The sequence below is a fragment of the Euphorbia lathyris genome, chromosome 10, assembly GCF_963576675.1.
Source record: "Euphorbia lathyris chromosome 10, ddEupLath1.1, whole genome shotgun sequence".
Lineage (NCBI taxonomy): Eukaryota > Viridiplantae > Streptophyta > Magnoliopsida > Malpighiales > Euphorbiaceae > Euphorbia > Euphorbia lathyris.
The window spans coordinates 53,125,411-53,139,065 of NC_088919.1; positions in this window are offsets into that span (position 1 = coordinate 53,125,411).

Below are 13,655 nucleotides of genomic sequence, written 5' to 3' on the forward strand. Positions count from 1 at the left end.
GTAAAATTTTGCTTTCACTTCATCTCATGCACTTTAATTTCTAAAATTTAAAATAACTGGTCAAATTTCTTTCTTTAAATTCATATTTTTCCTTCTTTGAATTTCATGTGTTTAAAATTTTAAAATATAAATTTCCCTTTATTATATGGGTCAAATACATGAATATCATAATAATTAAGTATAAAATTACAACTAAGTCATATCACCAAACTTATTTTTTAATATGTCATTATTCTCTATATATTATGATTTTATATCATAATTTAAAAATTCTAGACTCCAATTCATAAATCATAAATCATAAACCATAGAAAACATATTATAGATTTCTAATTTATAAATTCTAATCCGTAAAATATATTAAAAGTACTGATTTAACTAGTTTGACATAATCTAAAATTATGATTTGATATAGTTGTAAATAGTTTTTAAAAGATGAATTCCTGTGTAATTTTCCCTTGCTCGTAACCTATACAAGGTCAGGACCGGATATATCTTTAATCAAGATTTATATTCACAACTAATGTTTCTAATAATTTAAGGTTTAATACATTTATAGATTTTGTACTAGGCATAGTATGTATTTATGTAAGGTTTTATTTCTTTTTGTACTTGATGTTTTCTTATCTATAAAATGATGTATGCACTTTTATCAATAAAAAAAAATTCGTGCAACTACAATTAATTGAAGCCCAATATGTTAAATTGAGAAATAAGATATTTAGTTAACAAAAATAATAATAAAAATATCAGGAGCCTCATAATACTACTGTTTTATATAAAATATGCTAAATAGAGTTGCATTATACTCCAATTTATTCAATTTCTTCTGTTTTATTATGCTGAAGCTTAATTAGACCATACAATAATTAAATTAATCCATCCAAATTAATGTTTACTAATTAATAATACAACCTAGCTAATATAGTTGACATTTTATATAAAATAAATAAATAAATAAAAATAGTAACAATAGAATAGTTGGAGTACCATATATATGATAATTAATTATAAATACTTAAGATCTAATCTCTATTTTTACTAATAAAAATTGTTTGTTTGTAATCTTATGGTGTTCCTCATATTAATTAAAGAAAATATTCCTAGAAACCCTACCAACTGGCATTGGTTGGTGAAGCAGAAGCCATTAATCAGATTTCCAATTTTTATGTTCGTTTTTGCATTATTATTCTTAACTAAAAAATGTGATCAATATTGGGTCAAATGTGTAGATATCTTAAAGTTTTAATAGAAATGTTACCTTATCAACACGTTAGTTGAGATTTCATCAATTTTGACACTCTAGTAGCAAATATTAACAAATAATAGATCCGGAAATAAATACCAATAGTTTAGATAGATCAGAAAATGAAAGAACGTGTGAATGAACTATTTTATTATTAGAAATAGTCGAATAAATCAACTATTATGGTCATAAGGTTTATATACAATGCAAAAACGAACACTACTCTTCACTATCGTCCAAAAATATTTTATTAGATGGTACAATTAGTTAGAATCTCTAACTGTTTTAATAGCTAGCTGGGACGGTTATGACTAACAACCTCCCAGATGAAGCATACTAAATTTTCACCATCTCTGTTTTTACCATTGCATGTAACATCTAAGTGTAACTTGGATGTTTAGTGAATAAATCTCATAATTGTTGTTTTGAGTATATATGATGTGTTACTAGGAAACCAGTTGATATGTAATTTGTAACTTCATGAAAATCAATTTCTACATGTTTGACTTTATAATAGGAAACCCAATCTTTAGCTCTAGTAATAACAATAGAATTGTCACATTATAAGGGAATTGGTTGTTTGCGATATACACCAAATTTAAGAAGGAGATAACCCATCCATTTTATCTCACAACTTGTTTGTGGCATGCTCGTGTATTCAGCCTGTGCAGAAGATCTGTTAGCTACCTATCAAGGATCTTAGATCCCACGTATTATCTGATGGTCCCAATGAGACTAGAATATATCCTAAAAATGGGGGTTGAATAGGATATATATATATTAATTAGGATATGCGGAACAGTGATCCGAGCTCTCTTTGGGGAGTTCCGAGCTTCTTGGGGGTCGTCTCTGCGCGGGGAGCGGTCCCTGGGAACACTCCGACGATCAAGATAGTTAGTCGCTCGAGAGTATTGTTAATCTATTGAAAATGAGATAGAGAGTATGTTACCCGATCCCTTTGCCTTTCTTGGTTCGTTTTATTTATAGTGAGTTGCCTTGGGCCTGTGAGGCTTCTGGCTCCTTAGCCCTTGGGCCGACTGGGCTTATTGGGTCCGAGTGATATTCCGAATCAAGTAGTCCCCCCCGGCTAGTTATATCGAGTATTGCATGCGAGGTGTAGTTGGGAATCTCGGAGCTTTTGTTCGCCTAGAGAGTGGTGGGCAGCTGTACAAAACGCTGCTCGCCTTGTGAGAAAGAAAGACCCTTCAAGTCTCAGCATGCGCTTCTAGTTTTTAACGCAGAATTAATTGCTTTTACATTAATGCTTCTGCACGCGCTGTAAAGAATCGTTGGATACCGTGTTTTGCCGGCGCCTCCGTTTTTGATATAAAATGTAGGAAAGAGGTTTCATTTTCGTCTTCCTTTTGCAAATTCTCTCTTGGTGTGTCTTCTTAATCCACTTCTTTCTTTGGAGCTCTTGCTTCCTTGCTGGCATTGTGGTCGGTGTTCCGTTGCTTGTCAGAATTTGCTGAGTACCGGGTTTATCTGTTTGCGGCGGTCGTTTAAGGGCAGTTTCTCATTGTTGTTGTGACGTCGTTGAGGTCAGTTGTACCTCTTTTTTAGCTTTTTTCTTTCGTTGTTTATTTCGTTTGTTTATCTTGGGAGGGAGAGTATGTCAGAGGGTTCTTCTCGGGGAGCCTTAAAACGACTGCCGCCAGTGACACCGGGTGACTTTACGCTTCGTGACACCTCGTGAACGCGATCTGCGAAAATAAAAAGACGAGTAGAGGCGGAAGGGGAGAGTGGTACCTCTGTTGGAAAAAAGAAGAAAACCGCCGTAGTGCGTGCGCTACCTAGTGTTGAGTGGCCGTTAGGAGGAGTTGCTGCCGGCGTTCTTGAAGTGACTGTGGTTGTACCAGAGGGTGTGATTACCGAAGATTGACCCTTAGCCTTGATTTACGAAGAAATGCATGAAAGAGTGTGGACGCGATCGTCGGGTGTTACTAGTGTCAATGGTAAGCCTTTTGAGGGGGTGCGACGCTCGAAGAGACCAGAGTCTTTTTCGGTGGATGATGCGTATAGTATCATAGTGTCCGCAGACTTAGCCGCCATCTCTGCAGTGTACCGATTAGGGCAGCCATACGAGTTGGTCGCGCATGAAGAAGACGATCGTGCTCATCATACGGGTGGTGCTAATGAGCTAGTGGTGTACGAGGAGCAGTTGGAATCAGGGATGCGGCTACCTCTTTTTCCCTTTTTTGTCGAGGTATTGAAGGAGTACGATTTGTGTCCTGGTCAGATCCATCCAAACGGATGGAGGATGATGGTGGCGTTCTACTCGCTATGCCGGTCGGCTGGATTTCGAGCCACTGGATCGGTGTTTCGTGAATTCTTTCGTCCGTACAAGGGACCCCGATCATAACCTGTGACTTTCTCGCACCAAAAGTTTAAGGTGCTTGGCGGTTTGAAAGATAAGGTTCCCGAATATAGGCATCGCTATTTCCTGGTGCGGAAGCTGGATGGGGATTTCCCCTTTCGGGTGGTATGGAATGAGGATCCCATGGATTCTAGTCAGTGGCTAAAATCGTGCCAAATGTTGCCATCTGAGGAGCATCTCGTGAAGTACTTAAAGGGACTGTCGTCGGACAAAGAACGTAAGAAGGATGTGGATGAGCTCGTTGGTCATTTTCTCACCATAGGGTATTATATCTGGAACCAGTGGCGAATGGCTCAGCTATCTGGCTGGTCGCCAGCAGATTTCGAGAAGTGGAAACGTGGGTACAACTTTTCAGCCGGAGAGCTGGCGGAGCTGGAGGCGATAACCGTGAATGTCGCTGTCGTAGGTGAGGGGTACGGGTTGTGGGTTTTATTTTGCATATGTCTTGTTCGTTTGAAATATATTGATCGTTTTACTTCTTATGTAGGTCCAGGTGATCCTCGCGTGAGTATGGACTTTGACCCGAATGAGTTTGGTGTTGGCCTGGAGACTGCTGAGGAAGCATTTGCCGGTGCATCGGGTTCCTTGGCCTCTTTCTCTTCTCTTGAAGATGCGAACCAAGTGGTTCAGAGCATGGGCGGGGTGCTTGTTACGCACGAGGATACTGATTTGACTGCTGACATACCGCAAGGTATGCCCGTGCTGGAAAGTGAGGCGAAGGAGACTGCGGAGGTAATAGCTGCCGAACAGGAAAAGGAAGAGAACCAGATTCAGGGGGTGCTTACTCGGAAGCGTAAGAAAGAGAAAGGAAAGTCAATTGCTGGAGCTGAGGGTGAAAATATGTGCGCTGGTGATGAAGCTTTTGGGGCAAGTGAGGGCTCTAAGCGAGCGTGTACTGATGGTGGGACCGAGCTTTCAGCGGATATGATGGATCGGGTAGGTGATCACCCAGAGATGGTAAAAAGAATGGACATAAAGATCGCCAAGTTTTAGGAATACGTTATGGGTTTGTCGGTGCATTCTGATATGGCATCGTCGGAGCTGGCGCGTGCGATGGCTCGTGTTGCTAGGGTGCCTGGAGAAGCTCACCGAATGGAAGGCGTGTCCAAAATGAACCTGGGTGTGGAAACTTTATCGGCGCTTGGTGTGGTAAGTTCTCCTGATATGCTCGTTTAGGTTTGTTTTTAATGACCGTATCCTGACTTATGCAATTCTATGAAGGCCATTCAAAATGCTAACACGGTTTTTGACATGTGTGTGAATGATGAGCAACTGTTTCGGGACATGGAGCAAGGTTTGCGGAATGATGTGAAGGAGCTGGAAGTGGCGAATGGGAAGATAGTTACCGCCGGAGAGTTGTTGGAGCACCGTGACGGCGAGATTGCAGTGCTAACCGAGCAGCTTAAAGTGGAGAAAGGAGGCCGAGTGGAGCTGTCGAAGAGGTTGGCACGTGATGCTGAGGAACTCCGTTCGCATAAGGTTCTGCTTAAGGTGGCCATCTTATAGACTCATCGAGTGAAGGAGAAGGTCGAGGAGAGAGCTAGGCAATCCGTTTTGTTGTCCGAGGAGAACGAGAGACTTAAGCGGGAACTTGAGGTGGCTCGGAAAGAAGCTAATGATCTGCGTGCCTTCGCGGGACAGCGCGAGGAGAAGCTGATAAAAATGGACCGAATGATGCTCATTGCCGCTGCTCACTTTGCCGGATATGAGGTTCCTCCGGAGGTCATATTCTCACCGAATGTGTATGATAAAGCTGCCCAGGCGAAAGTCGTTGAGTTTTGTGGCCGATTTAAGAAAAAATAGTGGTAGACGGAGATAGCCTGCTCCTTTTGTTTCTTTGGTTCAAAGATGTAATAATTTTTCGTACGGTTTGAATCTTTTGTGATCTTTTGGCAGCTAAGTTTAAACATCATCTGTCTTGTATGTTGATTTGATCTGAGGTTTTGTGATTTGTTTTTCATATCTTGTCCATTCTCGCTATAAATAGGAGTTGGTTTTTGTTTGTGTTCTTCATCATGAGGTGTGCTTCTTGCTTCGTTCGTTTGTATTTTTAGGTGTTTGTTTACCCCAAATTTCGTGCGATGTCGCTTCGGGATATTGTGGATTTCGCTAAGGTGCTTAAGGTGCAGAAAGCGATCTCGGCGATGCCTCACCCTTATGTGTATTGTCCGCCGAGGGATGATCATGATTTGGACAGAAAAGTGCGATATGCCTCCCCAGCGTGGATGAGGCGGAGTACAAGCTCTCAAAAAAGGACTATGGAAAGTGAGAGTTCCATGCCTTATACTGGGTCGGTGATGGATTCCTACGAGGTAGCTATAAGTGCGTTTTCTTCAACTGAAAAGCAAATCTGGTCGCAAGAAGGGATTGGCTATCTTAATCCTGATGAGACGGTTGCTCCTGTTTTAAATCCTCATCCTTCCTGGATTAAGAGGCTTCTTGCCGACGAGCTGGAGAGGGTAACTAATCTTTCTCATGAAATGGAGTATCGACGAGTGGGCGTCATGCTTCACCGACTCGCCCGTATGGTCCGACGTTTGTCGATCCTTTGAAGCCTCAAAGCGTGGTGTTTCTCAAGTTTGCTACGAAAGGCTGTCTTGGACCGGTTCCAGCTAACCCTAACCACCGCGTGACCCATGTTGGCAAGGCATTTTTGTACCATAGGCATAATGGGCATAATACTGATGAGTGTGTTGACTGGCGAGCAATGTATCAAGACTTGATGGATGACGAGGCTATCCCCAATCCGGACCGTGTAAACGTGCAGCTCTCATGAATGTTTTCTTGAATTTCTGTATTTGTGCTTTCCTTTGATATGTTGTACCGACTTATGATTTCATGAATTTTACGATGCTTCTTGCTTGTTTGTCCAAATGTATATTCGTTTATCAAGTCCTATTCGGAAAGAAAACATCGGGTTGATCCCGTGTTTTCATGGGGCGGTCGAGGTGCTGGAGAAAATTTGAAATAACGCTTTGGGTTATTCGTGGCGAGGACCTCATCGGGTAGCTCGCGTTCCGGTTAACCGGTAACAACATGGGGTTGTTTAGACGATTTGCTAAGTGGCGTTCGAGATGATCGATAAGCCTAGGAATAACGTTTTGAGTTATTCGTTGCGAGGACCTCATTGGGTGGCTCGCGTTCTGGTTAATCGGTAACAACATGGGGTTGTTTACGCGATTTGCGAAGAGGCGTTTCGAGATGATCGAGAAGCCTAGGAATAACGTTCTGAGTTATTCGTTGCGAGGACCTCATTGAGTGGCTCGCGTTCTGGTTAATCCGTAACAACATGGGGTTGTTTACGCGATTTGTGATAGGGGCGTTTCGTCCCTATCTTTTAGCGTGATTTACGGATTAATTTTCAGATGAAATAAATAAGTTTAATTGCAAAAATAGAGTGTTTTAATAAAATAACAAAATAAAAATAAATTATGTACTTTCGGTTAATTTTCCCTATTTTTTATTTAATTAGAAATAAAAACGTCAAGCTCACTCGGCTCCCGAGAATTGTATTTCAGGTACGAGCAAGGAGTGGCATTCCTTCAACATACGCGGGGCGTATCAACTACCACGCGAGGCGTGGAACACTTGGTCAGAAATAATTGTTCAATCCACAGGCACCACGTGGGATCTAGTCACCAATACGTGGGGCGTATTTATAAGCCTAATCCTGAAAGTTAGACTGCATGGTCTCCCTGAGTCAACTACCCTACGCGGGACGTACCACCTTACACGCGGGGCGTGTATGGAAGTTCTTCAATCCAAAAAGCTCAGAGACTCATTTACGCGGGGCGTGCTTCAGCTACGCGAGGCGTAAAAGACCCAATTCAAGCAATAAAATCTCAGAAACTCAACCACGCGAGGCGCACCCAAGTCTACGCGGGGCGTGGTTGAGACAACAAGATCTGGATTTGGTCCACATGCAGGAGATTTCTGACGGAATGGGCAACTACGCGAGGCGTACTCCACCATACGCGAGGCGTGTCATGGGAAATCTGCAGAAAATCATGTTCCTCCATGCTTGTATTTTATGAAATTACAATTCTACCCCTAGCTTGATGTGTATAAATAGGGGCTGACTCTTAGACTTTAGATACACCATTGATATACAATTTTACTATAGTTAAAGCTCTTGTTATTTTTGTTTGAGATTGTATTTATAGAGCAAAACTCTTCCACCTTGAGAGCTTGTTCGTTGATTCCGGCGTTCCATCAAAGTTCCGCTCCATCTCCGCTCACCAAGCTCGAAAGCTCCACCTCCAAGTCCTAAGAGACGGCCTTGAGTCCGGTTAGCTAGTTCCGAGGGTGGATTCTTCCCTTTTTACTTGCTAACTAGCTTGCACTCTTCCTATGTACTAGGCTTGGTTGTATTTCGTATTTACGTTTTCCATATTTATAATATATAATTTGCAATTTCTGTTTCTATATACGTGTTGATGTTTATTGCTTGTTTTGATACTTGTAATTGATTATTGTGTAGGAGAACACGATTTCCGACGCCATTCGGGCTATCTTTAGGGATTCATATAGGTGTTGCCTTATCGGAAGTGACGCTCCGGAAACCGTAGGAATTGACAAACCACGGAACTTATGGGCCCTAATTTCTGGTCCCAAGCATTAGACACGCCTTGACTAGGAACCACGTAGTCTAAGTACTTCACGGGTCGGTCACACTACACGTAGTCATCATTGCAAGAGTAAATCATTAACCGTTCATATATTGAGAGTCATTGTTTATCATATTTATAACTTACCGCCTTCCACATCATTTCGTAGAGTTTTGCTATATAAATTTGTCTCACCCGTAGTTAGGAGTAGTTTGTAGTTGTTCCCCGAATCAACTCAAGGTATTCACCGCTTAGATAACATATAAAACTGAGTCGTTTAATACTTGTAGTTATAAATCCCGTGGATTCGATACCCGGTCTTAACCGGATTATTACTTGATACGACGGGGTACACTTGCCCCTAAGTAGTGGCGTCTAGTAGAGATAGAGCATTTAGAAAGATCACATCCATAATCGTAATGCACTTATCATAATACACATTTCGTCATCGTTTAAGAACTCTCTACCTAGCCGTTTACGTTATCAAGTTTTTGGCGCCGTTGCCAGGGATTTATAATTTCTTGCAATATTAGACAAAAACGTTTTATTGTTAGTCTAAGCATTATTTTCGTAAAAATTGTTTATATATACTTTTTATATATATACTTTGTACTAACAACATTCTTTCTTGTTTATAATTCATTTCATTTATTTATTTTATGCACACCCGATCTCGGAGTGATTCTCTCGTTCCTAATGATCTTGAAATTGAACGTACTCTTTGTGTTGGTGTGCCCTAGTTCATAGGCATTGGTTCTTATAAAATGTATTTGTGTCACATTAATAAAGGCATTAATCTACTTCATTTATATCTTGTGCTATAATATGAATAGAGAATCCATTGATTGATTATCGTAAAACCATATCCCAAGTCTATTCTATCATGGGAATGATTAGGACAATAGACTTGTATATTCGATGACTGTATGGTAGTAATTGATACTAGCCATAGCACTTGATAAGTCAGTTGTGAATATGGGTACATGTTGTATACATGTGACTGGATCGATTCGCTCGAGAAAACTACATGGTGGTTGTGTCATTAGTTTTCTTAAGTAGGTCTCTAACTATCTTCAGACCAGATTTCATTATAATATCAATGTAGGATCCGGTTCACTTTGACATACGCCTAACAGGTTTGTAATAGGATGCCAAATACGGGTATGATTGGGTGAACAGGTGAACATGTTGTTATTGATAGTGAAGTGATGGAATTACCACTCACATAATAGTGAGATGATATCACAGGCCACTTGATAAGTGAGATTGATAAGTGTGTGGCCACACTCAGATAAGTAGTTTACTTATCTGATTCATTAATCTACTTAAGATCAAGAAATATCATAAACATCAGAGAGGATGACAGCCGCCATGCCTCTAGTTTATAATATCGATATCAAATGGTAAAAGACATTAAGAGATAACTACATGGTCTCTGCATCTTTAGACTGCTGAAACTCTGTCTTAGTTAGGGGCAGTAATGGTTTGCTAGAACCCACTTACTGTCTGTGACCCATAAGCCCACTGCTAGCTAAGGACAGTCCCATAGGATCGTGCACATCGAACATCTGAGTTAGAACTTATAGAATGGTACATTGGAGAGATAGAATTTATTAATTGATTGACAATAAAATGTCAAGGTAATTAATTAGTGGTTGATTAATTGATTAATTGATACTTTGTATTAATGTAATTAATTAATGGTTTTAGGAGTTGAGTATTTAATTGATTAATTAATTTACGGAATGTAATTAATTAATTTGTAAATTAATAATATTGCATTCGGTGAATAATTAATTAAACTAATACGTTAATTTATTAATTAGTGTTGTTTGTTTAATTGGGGTAATTAAATTTAATCTAATCATAATTAATTGCATAGAATAAATATTATTGGTATTTATTTATGTAATTAGATTAGGATTGGATTAGTTTTGTAATTAACCAATTAACCCTAAACCAATTAGGTTTAGGAATACACTATATATATATAAATTAAAACACCCTAAACCTAATTAACCTAACACATCATTCGGACACCATATATTCACAAAGAGAGTGAATTCGCAGACACTGATTCAAGAGGAAAAAGTGGGTTTTCTTGGCTAATTACATTATCTCTCCTGTTCTTTCTCCGTTCTTCGGCTAGCACCGGTTCTAGCTCGATAGCTGTTCGTGCACCTAACTACGGAGATCTTACTACCTTGTGGATTCTTCAGCCGTCTCTAGAAGAGACAGTCCGGGTATGTTTATATCCCTAAACGGATCAAAAGGTTTTATTCAATCAATGGTTAACGGACAAAGATCAAATTAAAGGGATTAGAAATAAATTTTAAATCGCAATTCCGCTGCGCTATAGTTGATTAACTGGCTATAATCCCAAACAGTGGTATCAGAGCCATGGTTTAGTCCGTTTTGATTGATTGAAAATTAATAAGATTTGGTTTTTATTATTTTTCCAAATCAGTTTTGAGAATTCCTATTAATTTCTCGTGTAGAAATTGTTCTAGGAAGTTTTCTATTTATTATTTCTGTCTGTATTTTGTATTATTTGGTTCTGAAATTAATTTTGAAATAATTGAAAATTAAATAAAAAAATACAGCAGCAATTTTTAAACAGTAAAAGAAAAAAAAATAGTTTCGGACACGGAACAGTAGTCACGGGACTGCTGTCCGCGAACAGCAGCCCCGCGGCTGCTGTTGGGCGGACAGCAGCACTACTGCTGTCCGCCAGACAGCAGCCACAGGGCTGCTGTCCACGGACAACAGCCCTGTCACTGTCCCGGGTCCGTCGAAAATTCAGAATTAGTCTAATTTTGGATTTAACGGGACTGATTTTAATCTTTAAATTTTTCATGGGTAATTTAATAAAATCAGGGCCCTAATATCGTTTAATTTATTAAATGTGTTTTGAATAAAAATTAATTGGTATTAAAATGTTTTTGTTTGGCATGCATATTTAATTTTAATCGAATCGATAATTTGTATAAAATTGAATATGGTTAATTTGTGAAATTGGCCCAATAGACCGTGACACCGGTTTAAATTTGGAGGGCTAAATTTTAGATATGTGACGACCCTAAAAACTCAGTGGGAGCAGAATTGTAATTTTGCATACAAATGGATGTTAACCGTTTGGGCCTTTATGGGCCTTAGTCACATATGGTAAAAATTGACGATTTCACCCTAAGTAACTCGTCTTAACTTTATTAGATGATTTTGGAATGTCATGATCATGCATTATATTTGTATGTCTTACTGTGCAGCAACATGTTATAGAGTTCTATAGGCCCTAAATTAAAGTCGGTTTGTAATTTAATTATTTTGGGAAATATGGCATGTGTGCCATTCTTTCATTAATGTAATTTTAGAATAGGTCCTATTCATAAAATTGTAATTGGTCGTGAAGAAGCTCAGATGGTCCAAGCCCATGGTGGGAGCCCAAGGAGACTTGAAGCAAGCTCGTGGAGATTAGATAGTATATCTAATTTCACTAGGATGTATTATAAGGCCCATAGAGTCTCTATGTTTATTTTGATGATACAATTGCTTAGTATAACATGAAATATAAGTAGCAACGATCACAAGATCATCACCCGTGATAATTATATGTTAAAGCCATATCACTTAATTAATCCGGATAATGAAATATTGAGTCGCTTAAAAGTGCTTTCCAGATTCACACCTCTTCCTCCCAGGTAGTGCTACAGTGTATGACGTGCCCTAGCAGGTATGCTGTAGTAATTAGTGGGCCGTCGAGGGTTAGGATACTTCGGTATGGCTAACGCGTGTATAGTGGTTGGACTCAACGTGGGTAGCATTAGCTCAGAGCGGGCCCTAAGCACAAATGGGCTAAGTGTCACAAAGCCCATCAAACCAAGAGTCCTTGTGGAGGATTGGATAGTCTATCCTACCAAATCGTCAATGGTCGACGGCGGAGCCCTAGCTTGGTCGATTATTGATGGATTGTGGATCTTGGTCAAGATAGCCAAATAAATATCACCAATAACGAATTAAAATGGATTATTAATTTGATCTTTGGCTTAAGCCCTTTGTTCTAACTCTAATGTAATTTTTCCATGTAGATAAAAATCACCAAATTACATAAAGGAAATAATGACTGCAACAAGCAATAACTCACTCAGACCACTCCTAGAAAAGGAAAAACTTTCAGGGACTGATTTCCTTGACTGTTCTATGGACTTGCAAAAGGTTTGTAGACACGAGTGGAAGGAATCTGTACTGACTGCTACCTTACCAGCCAGCAAAGGGAACATGCCTAAGGGAAAGGCCAAGTCCAAGTCCAAGGCGAACGCCCAAAAGGCCAAGTCAAAGATAAGGAAGGCGGCAGCTCCTAAGGGTAGGTTGGCCTCGACAGATGATATCTGTCACGAGTGTAATGAGAAGGGACACTGGAAGAACATGTGTCCAAAGCTAAGGGAGAAACAGAAGGCTAAACCTTCTGGTTTTGGCATTTATGTTGTTGAGATAAATCTGGCTATTTCTACATCTTGGTTTTTAGACACTGGATGTGGTACTCACATTTGTTCAAATGTGCAGGGATTGAGAAATAGGAGGTTGTTAGGATCTGGTGAAGTGGATCTTCGAGTCGGCAATGGTGCTCGTGTAGAGGCCTTAGGGATCAGAGCTTACACTTTAGAGATTCCTACTGGTTTAGTTTTAGAACTTAGAGATTGTTGTTTTGTACTTGCAATGCGCAGGAATATTATCTCAGTTTCTATGTTGGATATTTCCGGTTTTAATTTTAATATTGGACGTGGTAGGATTTCTATACATCGTGGCAATATTGTTTATAGAACCGCATTTCTAGAAAATGGTTTGTATATCCTTGATCTAAAACGTAGTGAATCAATCTATAACATAAACGCTAAAAGGATTAAGACTAATGAACTAAATCCTACATATATCTGACACTGTCATCTTGGCCACATAAATGAGAAACGCATAACTAGGCTTTACTCTAGTGGAGCGCTAGGGTCATTCGACATGCAGTCTTATGACATGTGTGAATCTTGTTTAAGAGGGAAGATGATAAAGGCACCTTTCACCAAAACTGGTGTAAGGGCCACAAAGCTATTGGAGCTGATACACTCAGATGTACGCGGTCCAATGAGCACTAGTGCTAGATCTGGTTTTCTATACTTTGTTACCTTCACAGATGACTATAGCCGATACGGGTATGTGTATCTGATGAAACATAAATCTGAAACTCTTCTGAGATTCAAAGATTTTAAAAATGAAGTAGAAAATCAACTTGGCAAGAAAGTAAAAGCGCTCCGGTCCGATAGAGGAGGTGAATACTTGAGCCAAGAGTTTGTCTCATTCTTGAGAGAGTGTGGGATTGTATCCCAACTCACTTTTCCTGGTACACCCCAATGGAATGGAGTGTCAGAAAGGAGGAACA